This window comes from Solanum tuberosum, unplaced genomic scaffold (assembly GCF_000226075.1).
Source record: "Solanum tuberosum cultivar DM 1-3 516 R44 unplaced genomic scaffold, SolTub_3.0 scf00005, whole genome shotgun sequence".
Lineage (NCBI taxonomy): Eukaryota > Viridiplantae > Streptophyta > Magnoliopsida > Solanales > Solanaceae > Solanum > Solanum tuberosum.
Genome location: NW_006238931.1, coordinates 2,346,914 through 2,366,171, shown reverse-complemented (window position 1 = coordinate 2,366,171; position 19,258 = coordinate 2,346,914).

Sequence of the window (19,258 nt, the reverse complement as noted above, 5' to 3'; positions counted from 1 at the left end):
ATGCCCCCCCCCCCCAAACTCTGCTAATCCTTTAAATTTTTATTTTTATCCTGAAGTTTCATAAAATACATTTTAATCCATTTTTACATTATAAATATCCTTTTATCCCTCACTATTTCTCACAAATTCTCTATTCTCTCAGTCTACTTGAGGATTAGTCTTCTGAATTGGAGAAGAGAAGATAACACTTAATTTTTTTTAGTGATAGCAAACTTTTCACTAAAGTAAAAATTTTTCTTAGGAAATACCATGAAATGCTATTTTCTTTCTCATGCAAAATCCTAGGCCTACTTACATTTGAACTTTTGTCATAATCACTCCGGACATTGGACAACCTCTTTCAATGGTTGGTCAGTTCATTTTGACCTCGACTGAGCAATTTATAACCCTTTATCACCCAGAATAATATGTGTTTATCACTCTCAAACAATTGCTAACCCTAACAATCATTGAGAACAAGAGGATATCCAAACTTCGCAAGCCAACGATCCTACAAAACAAAATATGATTCATACGATAGTGTCAAATAGATGTGTAGTGAATCATCTATCTCATCAAATAAGTAACCCTATTAATTGTGAGCTAATAATAAGGTTGATGAAGGTAGAGGTGTTACAAATGGATGTGATTGAGAAATTGAACTATGCCATCATAGAAAAAATTTCTTATGGTGGCCATCTCTCGAGGAATTACGGCTGATCATTTCTCTTCAATATGGAACAAAATGTGATTGTAAAATGATTTTTTCTACAATAGGCATGTGTTGAGCAGGTGTGCAATTAAGGAGGATCTTACTAACATCATGTCAATGATTTTGCATTATCTGAAATAAAAGGATAAATGGTCATATTTGATAGACAAGGTTTCGTATTTATGATTCCAAGTTCAAGATTGATGAAGAAACTACCAAGATACTTGCATGGATTTCTTTACCAAATTTACTATCAATTTGTTTTATTTTTTACAAAGGTAACTCTCTTCTCATTGGTCTCGGCTATTGGGAAACCTTTTAACTAAATATGATATGGTTAGAAAAATTCAACCTGTTGTGCGAGGGGTGAAGGTACATGTGGATTTTATTATTTCTAATTTTCTCATGCAACTCAAGCTAAATATTTTAGACGAGAGTACTTGGACAATAGGGATTGAGAAAGTAAGGATTCAATATGCTTTTCTTCCATGAGTTTTGGTAGGTGGTAGAGTCGTGGGTAATCCAAACAGTTGGAACAATGTCAAAAATGCCAAAGGAGTAAACAACAAAGAGGTCAATAAAAAAGTAATGAGAAAAAAATTGTGATAGATACTAACACCCAATTTGACGCTTTATAAAAAAAGAAGAAGATAAAATATAGGATCAAAAGATTAGAGGAAACTACTGAAAAGCAAAAGGGGATTGACTATGATAAACCAGTATTAGCAATTAACAATGAAGAAAAACATATAAAGAAAGGCAAAATACTAATTAGATATCAAAGGCTTTTGAAAACAAATAAGGAAAGACTTCTTCCATGCAACCAGACACAATGCCCTAAGGTGAGCGAGTAGAAGAAGAAATTTTTTTAGATACTGAAGAGGGAAATATTAGTGATATTAAACCAAAAACAGATAGTGAAACTCGTAAAGAAGAGGAAAAAGGTTTAATGCAAAGAAATATAGCAGGTGGTGTCAAAAATTAGGAAGAAATTGTAGACAAGAGATCAAAGATGAAATAAATAGGAAGATAAACACTTATCCTCCAAGATCTTTAGATTATGATGGTGAAAGGGAACAAGAAAGCGTCAAGAAAAGGGTATTTTAGTGCTTAGGAAAAATATTCAAGAAGAATTATCAATTTTTGAGATGAAAACAATATTACAATTGTTGATGAGACTGAATAAGGGAACATTACAAGTGTGGATTAACAGTTCATAATGATTTATAGAGTACAAGTATAATATGATAGTGAAGGAAGAAACAAGGAAAAATAATAAATATAAGTGGACAATGAACTATGGTATGATGATAAGGATAGAACAAAATGTTTCAACTATTATAAAGGTAAGGAAGACAAATAAAAAGAAGGATTTACAAATTACTATAGTTAATAAGAAAGTACTAAAATTGTAGTTATGGTTAAAAAAAGGTCAATTCTATGACATCATTACAAACATTGTCTCTCATACCATTATTGAAAGGGACCACCAAATACCCACTTATTGAAGAAAGAAAATCAGAAGGAGATAGCTAATATGAAGAATCACAACATTAGAACTTATAGCAAGTTGAAAAACATGTAAATATTTCTCCAAGATCAATGAATAAAGGGGAAAAAGGGCGAAGAACCAGCGCATCACCGAAGTATGAAAATCCAACAATGTTTTTCCAAAGAGGGTAATTAATAAAATAATATTAAACAATGATTAAAACCTTTATCTGGAATATTAGATCTATTAAGATACAACAAGCCTTTTTGTAACACCTCATATTCTGAATGGAAAGAATTTGCAGCTTTTAAAAGAATTTTGTGCCAGTCCGAGAAGCCACCCACGGACTATGGTCCGACACACGGATGTAGGTCTGGTCTGTGGATGGTCAGTCATGTTTTCAAAAATGTCAAGTTTTTTGTATTTTTCAACGGTGTACCAGGACGGTCCGTCGTCCCATGCACGAGTCGTATGTAGGTTTTGTAGGTGAGACCTACGGTCGTGGTCCACTGTCCGTCGATGGACCCACGAGCCGTAGGTACCGTCCATTGTTGGGGGCCATAATTAAGAGTCTATGATATAAACCACGGCTGACCGTGACAGTTCGTGGTCTAACCAATGGACCGTCGGTCCAGCCGTTTGTGAGGTCCGCAGTTATTTTCTTAGGAGTTTTTGGGTCTTTTCCTAATTATTCTAGACTAATACTATGCCATTTTACCCTTCACCTAAAGCCCTATATATGTGTTTTAACCCCCCAAATTTCCCCCAATTGAAATCATTCTCTCAAATTCTTAAAAGAAGAACAAATCTTCCTCTCAAATATTTCTCTTTAGTAGTTAAAGAAGAAAGCTAGGGTTTGCAAGTCAAGTCTCCAATTCCACCATTGAAGTCAAGATTTTGGCATTGAGGTATGATAGTTTTCATCCATGGAGCCCTTTCCTCCATGGAGTTCCCAAATTCTCCAATTTTACAAAGTTAGAAATTCCTAATTGAGTTAGGGTTTTTCCTCCATGTCATGGGTTCCTTTAAATATTGATTTATTTGATTGTTTATGATCTATCAAGCATGAATTGAGATAATTACATGATTTTAGGATGAATTCCCATGAACCCATGTCTAACTTATGTTTTCTAGAAATTGATGATTGAAAGTGAGTTTTTAACTATGAAAGATGAATTATGAATGTTCTTATGGAATTGATGAGATATGATGTAGATTACTTTGAGAGTAAAATCATATATGTTGTTGTTGTGGTTAATTGTTGTGAAAGAATTGCTCACATAACTACCTCATGCATAAATGTGAGGTTTTCTTACATAAGGGGTTCTAAGGTTGAAAGGTCTTCTCACCTAAAATGAATCAAAGATAAGGAGCTATTCTAAGAATGAGGCAAGCGGCGATTACCCATGACCTATAAATGAAAGACAAGAGGCGATTACACATGTCTTATGATGTAAGGACAAGAGGCGATTACCTAAGTCCCTTAAAGAAAAAAATGAATAAAAATAATAGATATTTTATGGGATTTATGCTTAGCACCGAGTGGACAAGTGACGATTACCCATGTCCCATAAACTATGTGCCAACATAGGATTGTCTAGATAGACATTAGCTAGTATATCCGCATAAGCTTGAAAGTTCATGGTCTTACCTTGGCAAGTAGGACACTCCTTTTCAGTGTGGGAGACACCAGATTCCATGTTAGTAGCTCACATGGTATTACATGTCGGTTAAAGGTAATTCTCCCACATTAATGAATCAAGGTTACTTCAAGAAGTATGTCACAAGTCTTTAAGATGAAGTTTATTTGCATTCACCATGTTTTATGACTATAATCTTCTACTTACATTCATGATTTAGCTTGGTCATTGCACTTTATTAAAATGTCTATTTTCTCATGCTTTCAAATGTTTTATGCATGGCTATCATACTTGGTACATAATTTGTACTAACACATACTCTTGCCTACATTTCCCCAAATGTAGGGACCGACCTTACAAATTTGCACTTCCATGGCTAGGATCTCATTTAGAATATTGAAGTTTGGTGAGTCCTCATATTTCAAGGACTGAGATTGATTTCCCTTTTTTTCTTTACTTTATGTTTTGGGAACTTAATGTACGGGCTACGCCCCGATAAACTCTTATGTACTAGATTGCTTTGAAACAATGTTTAGATTTTCGCTTTTCTCTATAAAACTTTTATATGTTGAGACTGTCTTTTAATATTTTATATTTTAGTATCTTGTATGATGAAAGCTAAGTGGCTTGTATATGGGGCCTATCGGGGTCCTATACGCCATGTTGTGCCTAGGGGCTACCTTGAGTTGTGACGAACTTGGTTATCATAGCACAGGGTTTAGAAATGTCTTAGAAAGTCTCATAAGCCACGTCGAGTAGAGTTTTGTTCATGATTGTGAAGCGTGCAACAATTATGAATGAGAGGCTATAAGATGTTTAGGAAACTCCACTTTTTCCACTACTCTAAAGTCGTGCAATAGAGTTTAACTCTATAAGGTCTCTCTCCTAAACTTACCCAATGCTCTACATGATATGGATACTCGAAGAGCATATGCTAAGAGAAATGCGGGAGAGAATGTGGAATCAAAAGCTCCTCCTCAACGACCTCCAGTTCTGGCCGACCCTTTGGCCGAGCAAGTGACTAATGCGGAGTTTAGGGCTACTTTTCAAGTATTGCCTCAAGCCATGATGGCCCAAGCCAATAGGGAAGTTGCGGTCCCCATGAACCCAAATATGGGTACAACGACATATAGAGTGAGGGATTTGACTAGAATGAATCCTCCTAAGTTTCATGGTTCTAAGGTTGAGAAAGATCCTCAAGAGTTCATTGATGATGTTTACAAGGTGTTGATGATCATGGGAGTGACGCCGGTGGAAAAGGCAGAATTGGCCGCTTATCAACTTAAATATGTTGCTCAAATAAGGTTCAACCAATAGAAAGAAGGGAGAGCGAAAGATGTTGGTCCTCTTGATTGGTAAAAGTTTAAAGTTGCGTTCCTTGATAGGTTGTTTCCCCTTGAGATGAGGGAGGCAAAGGTTCTTGAGTTCATTGACCTTCGTAAAGGAAATATGAGTGCGAAGGAATATGCTTTGAATTTCACACAATTGTCTCGATATGCTTCTACTATGATTGTCGATCCTAGGGAAATGATGAGCAAGTTCGTTTCGGGTGTGTCTGAGATGGTGGTTAAGGAATGTTGTACTACTATGTTTGTCAATGATATGGACATTTATCGTCTCATGGTTCTTGCTCAACAAATCAAAGATGAGAAACTTAAGGAAAGGTCTAAGGAGGCAAAGAGGGCTAAGACCGGTAATGGTAACTTCTCACATTCAAGGTCCGATGGGCATGGTCGTTCTATGTTTCGACAAAGGTTTTTCGGCCAAGGTTCCTCCAATGCTCCTTCTAAGTTCAACAAAGATAATGTGTCTAACCCTAAGCCTCAAGGAGGAAATGGTAGTGGATCTTCATTGCCTACTTATGCTAAGTGTGGAAAGAAACATGAGGATAGATGTCTCATGGGTTCCAATGCTTGCTTTGGTTGTGATAAGATTGATCACAAGATAAGGGATTGTCCCTCAGTTGCTAAGAATGAGAGAGATAGTCATCGACGGGTCAATTTGTTTATTGTCTTAAAGCTAGAAAGATGATTTCTAAGGGTTGCATTTATCATTTAGTTAGGGTGGGAGATATAGATTCCGAGACCCCTACTCTTGAGTCGGTCCCGTTGTAAATGAGTTTCCGAAAGTGCTTCCAGATGATTTACCCAGTATTACTCCTGAAAGGGAAATAGACTTCGGTATTGACCTTCTCCCAAATACACAACCTATCTCTATTCCTTCTAATCGTATGCCCAACAAAACTTAAGGAATTAAAGAAGCAGTTAAAAGATTTGTTGGATAAAGGTTTCGTCTGACCAAGTATCTCTTCATGGGGTGCTCCAGTTTTGTTTGTTAGAAAGAAAGAAGGTTCACTTCGTATGTGTATTGACTATCGACAATTGAACAAAGTAACCATTAAGAATAAGTATCCTCTTCCAAGGATAGATGACTTGTTTGACCAACTTTAAGGACCAAGCTATTTTTCCAAGATTGACCTCCGGTCAGGTTATCACCACCTGAGGGTGAAAGAAGATGACATTCAGAAGATGACTTTTCGAACTCGGTATGGCCATTATGAGTTTTTGGTAATGTCGTTTGGTTTGAATAATTCTCCGGCGGCATTTATGAATTTGATAAATAGGGTATTTAGACAATACCTTGACATGTTTGTGATTGTGTTCATTGATGACATATTGATCTATTCGAGAAGTGAAGACGAGCATACCAATATTTGAGGATTGTGTTGCAAGTCCTCAAGGACCAACGACTCTTTGTAAAGTTTAGTAAATGTGAGTTTTGGCTAAGGTCCGTGGCTTTTCTTAGGCATGTTGTTTCTGGTAAAGGCATTGAGGTAGTTCCTAAGAAGATGAATGCGGTCAAAAGATGGCCTAGACCTCTAACCCCTTTGGATATTAGGAGTTTCTTGGGTTTAGCCGGTTACTATAGAAGGTTTGTTGAAGGGTTTTCTTTGATTGCTTCTCCATTGACGACATTGACTCAAAAGAAGGTTAAGTTCATATGGTCGGAAGCGTGTGAAAAGAGTTTTCAAGAATTGAAAGATAGACTTACTTCCGCTCCGGTGTTGACTTTATAGGAAGGGGAAATGGTTTTGTTGTTTATTGTGATGCCTCGAGAATTGGGTTAGGATGTGTCCTTATGCAAAATGGGAAAGTCGTTGCCTATGCTTCAAGGCAACTTAAGATTCATGAAAAGAATTATCCGACCCATGACCTTGAACTAGCTGTGGTTGTTTTTGCCTTAAAGATTTGGAGGCATTACTTATATGGTGTTCATGTAGATGTTTTTACCGACCACAAGAATTTGCAATATGTGTTTAATTAGAAAGATTTGAATCTTCACCAAATGAGATGACTTGAATTATTGAAAGACTATGACATGAGTGTTCTCTATCACCTAGTAAGGCGAATGTGGTGGTGGATTCTCTTAGTCGATTATCGATGGGTAGTGTTGCTCACATTGAATATAATAAGAAAAAGTTAGTTCGAGATGTTCATAGATTGACCCGATTGGGTGTTCGGTTAATTGACTCTACCAAGGGTGGTGTTGTGGTTAACAATGGTTCAGAACCATCTTTTGTGGCTGATGTGAAGGCCAAACAAGGTCTTGATCCAACTTTGGTTGAATTGATAGAAACAATGCTTAAAAAGTCCATAAAGGCTTTCTCCTAAAGGGGAGATGGTGTACTTACATATCAAGGTCATTTATGTGTTCCTAATGTAGATGACTTGAGAGAAGAAATCTTGTCAGAAGCCCACAATTCTATATATTCCATTCACCCGGGAGCCACCAAGATGTACCGTGACTTGCGGTAGATCTATTGGTGGAATGGGATGAAGAAGGATATTGTGGAATTTATGGCTAAGTGTCCCATTATCAACAAGTGAAAGTTGAGCATCAAAATCCAGGAGGTTTATCCCAAGACATTAGCATTCCTACTTGGAAGTGGGAAGACTTGAACATGGACTTCATACATTGGGTTGCCTTGCATCCGGTGACAACATGACTCGATTTGGGTTATTATAGATCGGATGACGAAATCGGCTCATTTCATTCCCGTCAAGGTTTATTATTCGGTGGAGGACTATGCCAAGTTGTATCTGAAGGAAATGGTGATGTTGTATGGAATGCCCTTATCCATTTTCTCCGATCGTGGTACCCAATTCACTTCTCAGTTTTAGAAATCTTTCCAAAATTGTCTTGGTACTCGTGTTAAGATTAGTACGACCTTTCACCCACAAACCGATGGGCAAGCGGAGTATACTATCCAAGCTTAGGAATATTGTTGAGATCATGTGTAATTGACTTCAAGGGTAATTAGGATTATCATTTGCCTTTGATTGAGTTTGTGTACAACAATAACTATCACTCAAGTATTGGTATGGCTCTATTTGAGCCCCTATATGGTAGGAGGTGTAGATCTCTAATAGGTTGGTTTGAGGTGGGTGAATTTTCCCTAATAGGTCCCGAGTTGGTACATGAGGCTATGGAGAAAGTTTGACTTATTAGAGAAAGGTTGAAAACGACTCAAAGTCGACAAAAGTCCTATGCCGATGTGATAAAATGAGATCTTGAGTTTGAGATAAATGATTGGGTCTACTTGAAATTTTTGCCCATGAAGGGTGTAATAAGATTTGGGAAGAAAGGGAAGCTTAGTCCCGTTATGGTGGCCAATATCAGATTTTGAAGCGAATTGGCAAGATTGCTTACAAACTTGCATTGCCTAATGAATTGGAATTAGTACACCCAATTTTTCATGTATCATTGTTGAAAAAATGTGTTGGAGATTCGACATCTATAGTCCCCTTAGAAGGTTTGGAAGTTAAGGAGAATCTTTCAAAAGTTTCGGTTGAGATTTTAGACCGGTAAGTTAAGAAATTGAGGAACAAAGAAGTTGCTTCCGTGAAAGTACTTTGGAGGAATCAGTTAGTTGAGGGTGCTACTTGGGAAGCCGAGGTCAAGATGATGTCCTGTTATCCTCATCTTTTTCCCTCCATCCCTACTCAAGCTTGAGGTATTTAGCTCCTCATGGTTTATTCATTAGGTGTCATGTGACTTAGATATTCCCATGAGGAACTCATTATGCATGATTCATGAAAAGCTTAAATTTTGAAGAAAATGAGTTTTCTTGATTTATTTCTACTTGTTTATGTGTATTTGAGTATGAGTTGCATATAGACTTCATGATATGATGTTTTGAACATGCTTTAGCTTGGAGTCGATGTTTCCTCCTCGGATATGTGCACTTATGAAGTTACATGCATGATGGGATGTTAGATTAAGTTTCTACCTTCCCTATGATATCTTGAATCTCATTCGAGGACGAATGATCTCGAGGGGGAGCTATTGTAAGTACACCTCGAATTCGAAATGGGTAGAATTTAGAGCTTTTGAAAGAATCTGGTGCCAGTCTGATGGAGTCACCCACGGACCGTAGGTATGGTCCGTGGATGGACAGTCAAGTTTTCAAAAATTTCAAGTTTTCTGTATTATTCAACGGTTCACCAGGACGGTCCTTCGTCCCACGCATGAGTCGTATCTAGGTTTCGTAGGTGAGTCCCAGACTTAGAGAGATTTGGAGGTCAAAAGGTGAGACCTACGGCTGTGGTCCACTGTTCATAGATGGAACCACGAGCCATAGGTACCATCCGTCATTGGGGGCCATAATTAAGAGTCTCTGATATCAACCACGGCTGACCAGGACGGTTCGTGGTCTGACTAACGAACCGTCAGTCCAGCCGTTGGTGAGGTCCGATAGTTATTTTCTTATGGGCTTTTGGGTCTTTTCCTAATTATTCTAGCCTAATACTATGTCATTTTACCCTTCACCTAAAGCCCTATATAAGTGTTTTAACCCCCCATATTTCCCCAATTGAAATCATTCTCTCAAAATCTTAAAAGAAGAACAAGTATTCCTCTCAAATATTTCTCTCTCTAGAAGTTGAAGAAGAAAGCTAGGGTTTGCACGTCAAGTCTCCAATTCCACCATTGAAGTCAAGCATTTTGCATTGAGGCATGATAGTTTTCATCCATGGATCAGAGCCCTTTCCTCCATGGAGTTCCCAAATTCTCCAATTTACAAAGTTAGAAATCCCTAATTGAGTTAGAGTTTTTAATTTCCTCCATGTCACGAGTTTCTTTAAATAATGATTTATTTGATTGTTTTATGATCTATCAAACATGAATTGAGATAATTACATAATTGTATGATGAATTCCCATGAACCCATGCCTAACCCATGTTTTCTAGATATTGATGATTGAAAGTGGGTTTTAAATTATGAAAGGTGAATTATGGAATTATGCATGTTTTTATGGAATTGATGAGATATGATGTAGATTGCTTTGAGAGTAAGAGCATATATGTTGTTGTTGTAGTTAATTGCTGTGAAAGGATTGCTCACATAACTACCTCATGCATGAATGTGAGAGGTTTTCTCACATAAGGGATTCTAAGGTTGAAAGGTCTTCTCACCTAAAATGAATCAAAGATAAGGAGCTATTCTAAGAATGAGGTAAGCGGCTATTACCCATGACCTCTAAATGAAAGACAAGAGGCGATTACCCATGTCTCATGATGTAAGGACAAGAGACGATTACCCAAGTCCCTTAAATAAATGATGAATAAGAATAATAGATATTCCGTGGGAGTTATGCTTAGCACCGAGTGGACAAATGTCGATTGCCCACGTCCCATAAACGATGTGCCAACATAGGGATTGTCTAGATAGACATTACCTAGTGGATCTATGTAAGCTAGAAAGTTCATGGTCTTACCTTGGCAAGTAGGACACACCTTTTCGATGTGAGATACACCGGATTCCATGTTAGTAGCTCACATGGTCTTACATGTCGGTTAAAGGTAATTCCCCCACATTAATGAATCAAGCTTACTTCAAGAAGTATGTCACATGTCTTTAAGATGATGTTTATTTGCATTGACCATGTTTTATGACTATCATCTTCTACTTACATTCATGATTTAACTTGGTCATTGCACTTTATGAAAATGTCCCTTTTCTCATGTTTTCAAATGTTTTATGCATGACTATCATACTTGGTACATATTTTACTAACGCATACTCTTGCCTACATTTCCCCAAATGTGGGGACCGACCTTACAGATTCGCACTTCCCTGGCTAGGATCTCATTTAGAAGATTGAAGTTTGGTGAGTCCTCATATTCCGAGGACCGAGCTTTATTTCCCTTTTTGTCTTTACTTTATGTTTTGGGAACTTGATGTACGGGCTACGCCCCGATAAACTCTTATGTACTAGATGACTTTGAGACGATGTTTAGATTTTCGCTTTTCTCTATAAAACTTTAATATGTTGAGACTGTCTTTTAATCTCTTATATTTTAGTATCTTGTATGATGAAAGCTGAGTGGCTTGTATGGGGCCTCTCGGGGTCCTATAAGTCATGTTGCGCCTAGGGGATACCTTGGGTCGTGACACTTTCCCAGGCTCCAAATGTTAAACAAACATCATTAGTTTTATTTAATTACCTTATGAAACTTTTTCAATAGGCCAGACATATTCAATAATATAGAAAAAGCTTGGTATGCATCCAAATGGGGCTAATTGTAATGGAAAGATCTATTTTTTTATGAAAGAAAATGTGTACGTGGTAGTAAAAATGAATACAGAGAAACATATAACCTTGAAGTTAGTTTTACTAGAATAGAATATGCACATGATTGTCACACTAGTATATGCTAAATTTGAAGTTGGTGAAAGACTGTTATTGTGGGATTGTACTTACCAGTTAGACACTTTCATATCTGTACCTTAGTTAGTGCTATTTTTATTTTTAGAGTCTTTGCTAGAAAATATATGAGTCTACACCTAAGTACTTGTTATCTTTTTATGTTTTATGAAGAGTAAATTTTCATGAAATCTAGAAAAATCCTTTATTTAGAGTACCTTCCTAACTAGTGTTGGACTACATTTTTCTGAAGTTTCTATAACTAAAAAAGAACTAAACTAATCCTAAAAATACTAAAAATAAACCTAATCGTTTAAGAGGGACCTATTTCAAGAAAAAGTATCAAAATAAAAGTCAAGAAACCCAAATAATGATAATGAATAAAACTCTTGATAATAAAAATAGACTAGGAAAGAACACCTATTATGAGGACAAACCAGTTGATTAAGCACTATGGAAGTGCACCTATATATTGTGAGGATATTTTTGATCCACAAACTAGATTATTAAACCAACTTCTCATGCTGTAATATTAAATGAAGTGAAGGCAACTCATGATTGTAATAGTGTAGAACATATATAACGCACGCAACCCACCTTTTTAACGGTAATTATTCAAGTGTTTTGTAGGTATAAGGTTCCAAGCACAAAAAAATTGGAAAAATTCCAGACATGTCAATTAAGGACACATACTTGTCGCAAATAGACAGTCCGTACACTAGGGTTTGTGGCACAGACCCTATCCCACGCATTGAGCCCCACACCATGACTGTCTACAAACTTTTATATTTAGACACGTGTTGCCCGATCGACTTGTTCTGTCTAAAAAAACTAATTAAGTCAACCAAAATTGGTACACTTAATTTAAAATGCGAGACCTTAGCTTATTGTTTTACCTCTAAGCCACACCTTTTCTGAAATCACTCAAGAGAACTGTGAGGCACACTCAAATATCAAACTTTTTCTTCATCTTTCACTACTTAAGCATCAAGGTAAGTTTAAATTACTTTGTTATTTAAAGATTAATTTGATGTAATCACTCACTATGTTTATGAATCATATATGAAATTTATAATTGACATGCAATTATGATCACAAAATGTTGTGCTAGATGTAAACTAATTTGCTATGTAGTTAACACTGAACATAAAATTGCATAGAAATTGTGAACTACTGTAGATAGCCCTGGGGCATATTGTCGAATTTGAAATACATAAAATTTTGTGTTGTTAACTAAGAACTACACGATAATTGAAAATTGTTGAGAGTCAACGATCTTTGTTAGTAGGTAATGTTTGAGTACCTGGACTCAAACACCAGTACCACCATGCTAGCAAATAAAGTGTGAGATCATCTTAATTCCTTTCAAACTTAATGTTTCTAGACTTCTAATTTGAAGAGTTGACTTCTTAGCCGCAACAGTACTGAATGTGCACTTGCACACTCCGATTGATGACCTCACTCCATTAAAGGATTTATATATCCAACCTCCATACTAGCTAGGATATTAACATATACTATACTATATATATGGATTGACATCCGAAGATATATAGATGGGATATATTATCGAGAAGCACCAGACATTCCCCTTTGCTCATTTGAACAGAGAGGCCGGTATGGCTCCATTAGTATGCAACTATAATATCATTAGATTCCTCAGACATACATGAAACATATCACCCAATACAGGATATACCTAGCATATGCTTTGATGATTGTTGTGCACGAAAATGTTGTGGTCTATAATAAAAAAAAACATCTAGGTTATAGAAAGGCCTGAGATATATCTTTGGCATCTTGATGATTTAATTACTTTTTATTAAGCCTTAATATAGAGTAGATTGATTACGTACCGCTCGCTCTAAACTATGAAAGAAGTGGATATCATAAAATGTCTAAGGAGTCTGACACTCATTATATATAGGCTTGCACTTACGCTTGTCAAGGTGAAATGCATGGACTAATAGCTATCACAACCCTATATGTATAGAATAGCTATTCTATAACTCACCCTCATAGAACCAAAGATGCAACAACATTACCCTTGTCGAGTGAAATGTTTACTTTGGTCAATATTTCATCAAGAGGACCTCTATTGGTTACTAATTTGTCGATTCCGTTGAGTGGAATGTAGATTTTAGTTGGGTAACATGTCCAGTTTGTGTTCACATGGCTTTGAATGAATCTTGAGGGTCCATTCGAGGACCTTTGTAATTTGTTCAAGCTACTAATTAATTCCAGCACTTCTGTGGAGCTTGGCTCACTATTTGGTGGAGCCACAACGAGTACCAATGAAAGTTGGTGACGTCAATAGCCTCTGATGTTGTGGAGCTTCGTTCTTATATATGGCAATGTCGCTTTGGTGGCATTTCTTCATTACTTCAGGCTCATAATCGCTATAGTGGAGGATAAGGAAATTGTTGGTCTCAGCTCCTGCGGAGTTTGCTCTACTCTTGTGATACTGCACATATGATGAATGTCCGCAGGAGAAACGACCGCCAAGTGTTTTAATGTCTTTTCTCCATTTATATATAACACTTGCACCTCTATATTTGTTAGAGGAGTTTTCACTCATTTCTCAATCATTTCAGTTCCTTTCAAGGTAAAACTCTTCCCCAATTAATATCAGTTGTATTCATTGTCATATTGTACACAAAATATGTTCATTTTAATAGTTTTTAGAAATTATAGGTATAAATTATTTTATTTTAAAAAAAATTTAATTACTTTTTTCAAAATCTATGGTTAAACACGTATGGTGAAACTTTATTAAAAAATAACTTGTCAAAAATATTTGGTAAAAAAATAGGCTAATTTTTTCAATGTGACTTGTGTAATATTGAGTGAATCAATCATTTAGACTAGGCCACTAGGGTCTCTTCATCTTCTTCTTACAAAAAAAAGAAAGAAGTGACACAATGACAAACTTTTTATTTATATTGTATATGCAATTTTTTTGTAACTTAATTTTAGTAATCTAAACCACTTATATAGAACAAGATATCCATCAAATGCAAAAATTAAATTTTTAGAGATTGTAGGCCACACTTCTGATTGTAGAAATAAATGAAAACATTAACACCGCCATCTTGGAAATTCACTATCAGCTTGGATAAGTTTCCCAGATTCAACTTGGAAAAAGCCGTGTGCAACCACAACTTTTTCATGATGGCTACCAACCATTGGGATCCATCTACTAAAATATTTTCTCGTGCTCTACGATTAGATGATTCCATCAGATCTGCTCTCACTTTCATTTCACAGCCTCCAGGAGAGAATCATCTTGTCATTACGATTTATGGTGCAACTATTCTTTCCTTCAAGGATGAGGGAGCCATTCAGGTATCGTTCTGTCTCCATCTCCTCACAAAAAAGAAGAAGAAGAACTTGATGACTTGTTTTCTATGTATGTCACTTTCTATTACATGTTTCAGCCTCAAACCACAATTTGTTCTCGAAATGGGTTTCTAAATCCTTGATTATTTCATTCTTAAAAGTAAGATTTGCAGACCATTTGAAGTCCTAGTTCACTCTTCACATCGAGAGTAATATAATGACAGAGGCAGTTTTTTATTTCATTGATGCACCCCGGGGGTCAATATTTTGACCTAATTTTGTCCAAATTTTGTGCATCAAAATGGGTATCATTAGTCCTGTATTAATGTATATATTCAGAGCTTTAAAGCTTTTCCACTCTTTAACGTATTAGATCCAAAGATCAGAACAACCACAATATCAAATTGCAATGGCCTCTTCTACCAACATTCTATCAACCTCCTCACTTCACCATCTTATTGCATCCTGTTCCATTAAACTCAAGCCAACAAACTGTCTTATATGGAGGACACAAATGTACTCAGTTAATTCAATTGATGAGATTAACATACCTCATCACAGAGAATGAATCAACTAAAAGTATCCATTCCACTGGAAAGACTGACTAAGAAAGTTGTAAGCAATTGAGAAGGATGCAGAAGAGAACAACAATATTGATGACTGCAGGAGATGGATGTGTTGCTAAGGAGTTGGATCTAACGCACCTTTACAAAAGAAAACATGTATCTAATGGTAGGCTACTCACCTGCCAAAGAGATGTGGGAATTCTTGAAAGAAGCTTATCTTCAAGCAACAAAAAATAAGGATTTCCAGCTCAAACAACAAACTGCATGGTGTTAGGCTAGAAACCAAAAAAGATTGATGAATATATTAAGGAATTCAAAGGAATATGTGATGACCTTGCAATAATTCACAAAGCTCTGGATGAAGATATCAAAGTATTTAATTTTGCAAGAGGTCTAGGTCTCAAATACAAAATCCTTAGGACTGTCACGCTAGTTAAGGCACCATATCCCACCCTTAATCAATTTGATAATGCTCTCATGGGTTTTGATATGAGAGAGGATGAAAAAACAAGAAAAACATTTTTTTCTTCGAAAGAACATCAACATACAAAATTGACATTTTGTTTATGAAACGTAGCCTTTGTTTCCTAGTGATTCAACGAGTGACTGTGGAGCAATTCATTTTAGTTGCAAAATCAAGGACATCCGCTGCAAGTATAAGGTACACACTCCATCGATTTTGGTATGCATATTAACACATAGACAAGTATTTTGCAACGATATAGAATGATTTAACATTCTTAGAGTGAGAACATGAGGGATAGTTGGCAGTGTGCTCAAAAACTATATAAAGGTATACTAAAATCACAAAACTTAACCTTACGAAGAAACATAGTGCTTATCATTAATATATTTAAACAAGTTAGTGAGAAAAACATTGTACGACTTTCAAATAGTAGCAGTATCATACAAAATAAATTGGCTATCTACTATTTTATATCAAAGTAGGAACTATATTTCGTAGTGACGCTACAATTATTATTTGATTATATTTATTAATTCCACTGCTTTTGCTTTTTGAAACAGAGATCTCAAAAATAAGTCTCGCGGAGATGGTGTATGACTTGCTTATACTGGGCTCTGTAACTAATTCTGTTTCAATGTTGGGCCCGTGTTGTCCACGGGCGTTCCTCATCTACTACTATTAGGAGTTTACATGACCGGGCTGGTATGAATTTTTTAAATATTAAATCAAACTAGTTGTGTAAAATTTTAAATTTATAAACCAAACCAAACTAATAAAACTCAGATTTTTCAGGTTTTTCAATCTCGCGTTTTTTTCGAGTTTTTCAAATACCAAACTATTTGTGTCGAATTTTAAATTTTTTAAATCAAACCAAACTAATAAACCTCGAATTTTTTCAGTTTTTGGATTTTTTCTTTAAAGTATTCATAACCAAAACAAAAGTTAAATACTTTTTTCAAAATCTATGGTTAAACGTATGGTGAAATTTTATCCAAAAATAACTTGTCAAGAATATTTGGTAAAAAAATAGGCTAGTTTTTATAATGTGACTTGTGTAATATTGAGTGAATCAATCATTTAGACTAGGCCACTAGTGTCTCTTCATCTTCTTCTTACAAAAAAAAGAAGTGACACAATGACAAACTTTTTATTTATATTGTATATGCAACTTTTTTGTAGCTTAATTTTAGTAATCTAAACCACTTATATAAAACGCGATATGCATCAAATGCAAAAATCTAAGTTTTTAGAGATTGTAAGCCACACTTCTGATTGTAGAAATAAATGAAAACATTAATACCGCCATCTTGGAAATTCTCTATCAGCTTGGATAAGTTTCCCAGATTCAACTTGGAAAAAGCCGTGAGCAACCATGACTTTTTCATGATGGCTCCCAACCATTGAGATCCATCTACTAAAATATTTTCCCGTCCTCTACGATTATATGATTCCATCAGATCTGCTCTCACTTTCATTTCACAGCCTCCAAGAGAGGATCATCTTGTCATAACGGTTTATGGTGCAACTATTCTTTCCTTTAAGGATGAGAGAGCCATTCAGGTATCATTCTGTCTCCATTTCTTCACAAAAAGAAGAAGAAGAACCTGATGACTTGTTTTCTATGAATGTCACTTTCTATTACATATTTCAGCCTCAATACCACAATTTCTTCTCGAAATGGGTCTCTAAATCCTTGATTATTTCATTCTTAAATGTAAGATTTTCAGACCATTTAAAGTCCTAGTTCACTCCTCACCTCGAGAGTAATATAATGACAGAGGTAGTTTTCTATTTCATCGATGAAACCCGGAGGTCATTTTTTTGACTTAATTTTCTGTTCAAATTTTTTGCATCAAAATGGGTATCATTAGTCTTGTATTAATGTATATTCTATTTTTATAGCATGATTGTGATCCAAGGCTCTTTAGAAGGGAAATGTTTCCAAGTGAAGAATCATAATTTCGGTTCGATTTTGAGGTCGTTTATAACTTCCTTTATTTATACTTAGATAAATTATATTCTATATTTTATAAGCTTCTGCTTGTAACGATAGTGGTGATAATTTCTTCTTGTAAAGATAGTGATGATATTTTCTTGGATATCCATCATCCAATTAATATTTATATTAAATTGTCATAGCAATAAAAGTACCAAAATATTGAAAGAAAAAAGAATATTTGTAAAAAAATAAATTAAAATATATACAAGTACTTATTAAATAAAAATTAGCAATTTTTTTATTTTTCCTCCATTAACAGCGCCAAACACTTGATGCGTCTAAATTCACATGCAATGTATGTATTCGTACAAGTAATATAGTGACTCTATGTAGGAGCAGAATGCCGAACCCACTGGTACAAGCTTGTTAGAAAATAACTTACTTAAGTTAAACTACTAAGATGAACAAGTGAGATTGTAACTAAGAGAAAGTTGATGTGTTTTATCTGTTGAAGATGAAGAAAGATGATGATTGGAACATGTCAAAGGAACAGGTCCAAGAAAGCTGAGTGACGTGTTTACTGTTGTAGAGTTAGAGTCACATTAGGATTAAACTATTAAATCCTAACTTATGGACGACTGTGTTGTTGTATCGTGTATAGGGCAAAAATCGACTAGAATAAGGTGTTTTAGTTATTGTAGTAATACTATTCATGTAAATAATATATTTATATTGTAGAATATATGACTCTTCTTTTATATAAGGAGCATGTAGTTAACAATTTTAATCATCTATACAATTTTTTATTTTTGTATACTTTTTGTGAGATTTCTACATGGTATCAGAGTTTTAAAGCCTTTCCACTCTTTAATGTATCAGATCCAAAGATCAGAATAACCATAATATCGAATTGCAATGACCTCTTCTACCAACATTCTATCAATCTCCTCACTTCACTATCTTATTGCACCCCGTTTCATTAAATTCAAGCCAACAAACTGTCTTATATGGAGGACATAAATGTTTCATTTAATTCAATTGATGAGATTAATCTACCTCATTACAGAGAATGAACCAACTAAAAGTATATGTTTCACTGGAAAGACTACTAAGAAAGTTGTAGAGATTGAGAAGGATGCAGAAGAGAACAACAATATTGATGACTATAGGAGATGGATGAGTTTCTAAGGAGTTGGATCTCAGGCACCTTGACAAAACAAAACATGTATCTGAATGTAGGCTGCACAACTTTTAAAGAGAAGTGGAATTCTTGGAAGAAACTTATCTTCAAGCACAAAAAATAAGGATTTCCAGCTCAAACAACAACCGCAAAGTGTTAGGCTAGAAACTAAAAAAGATTAATGAATATATTAAGATATTCAAAGGAATATGTGATGACCTTGCAGCTATTCACAAACT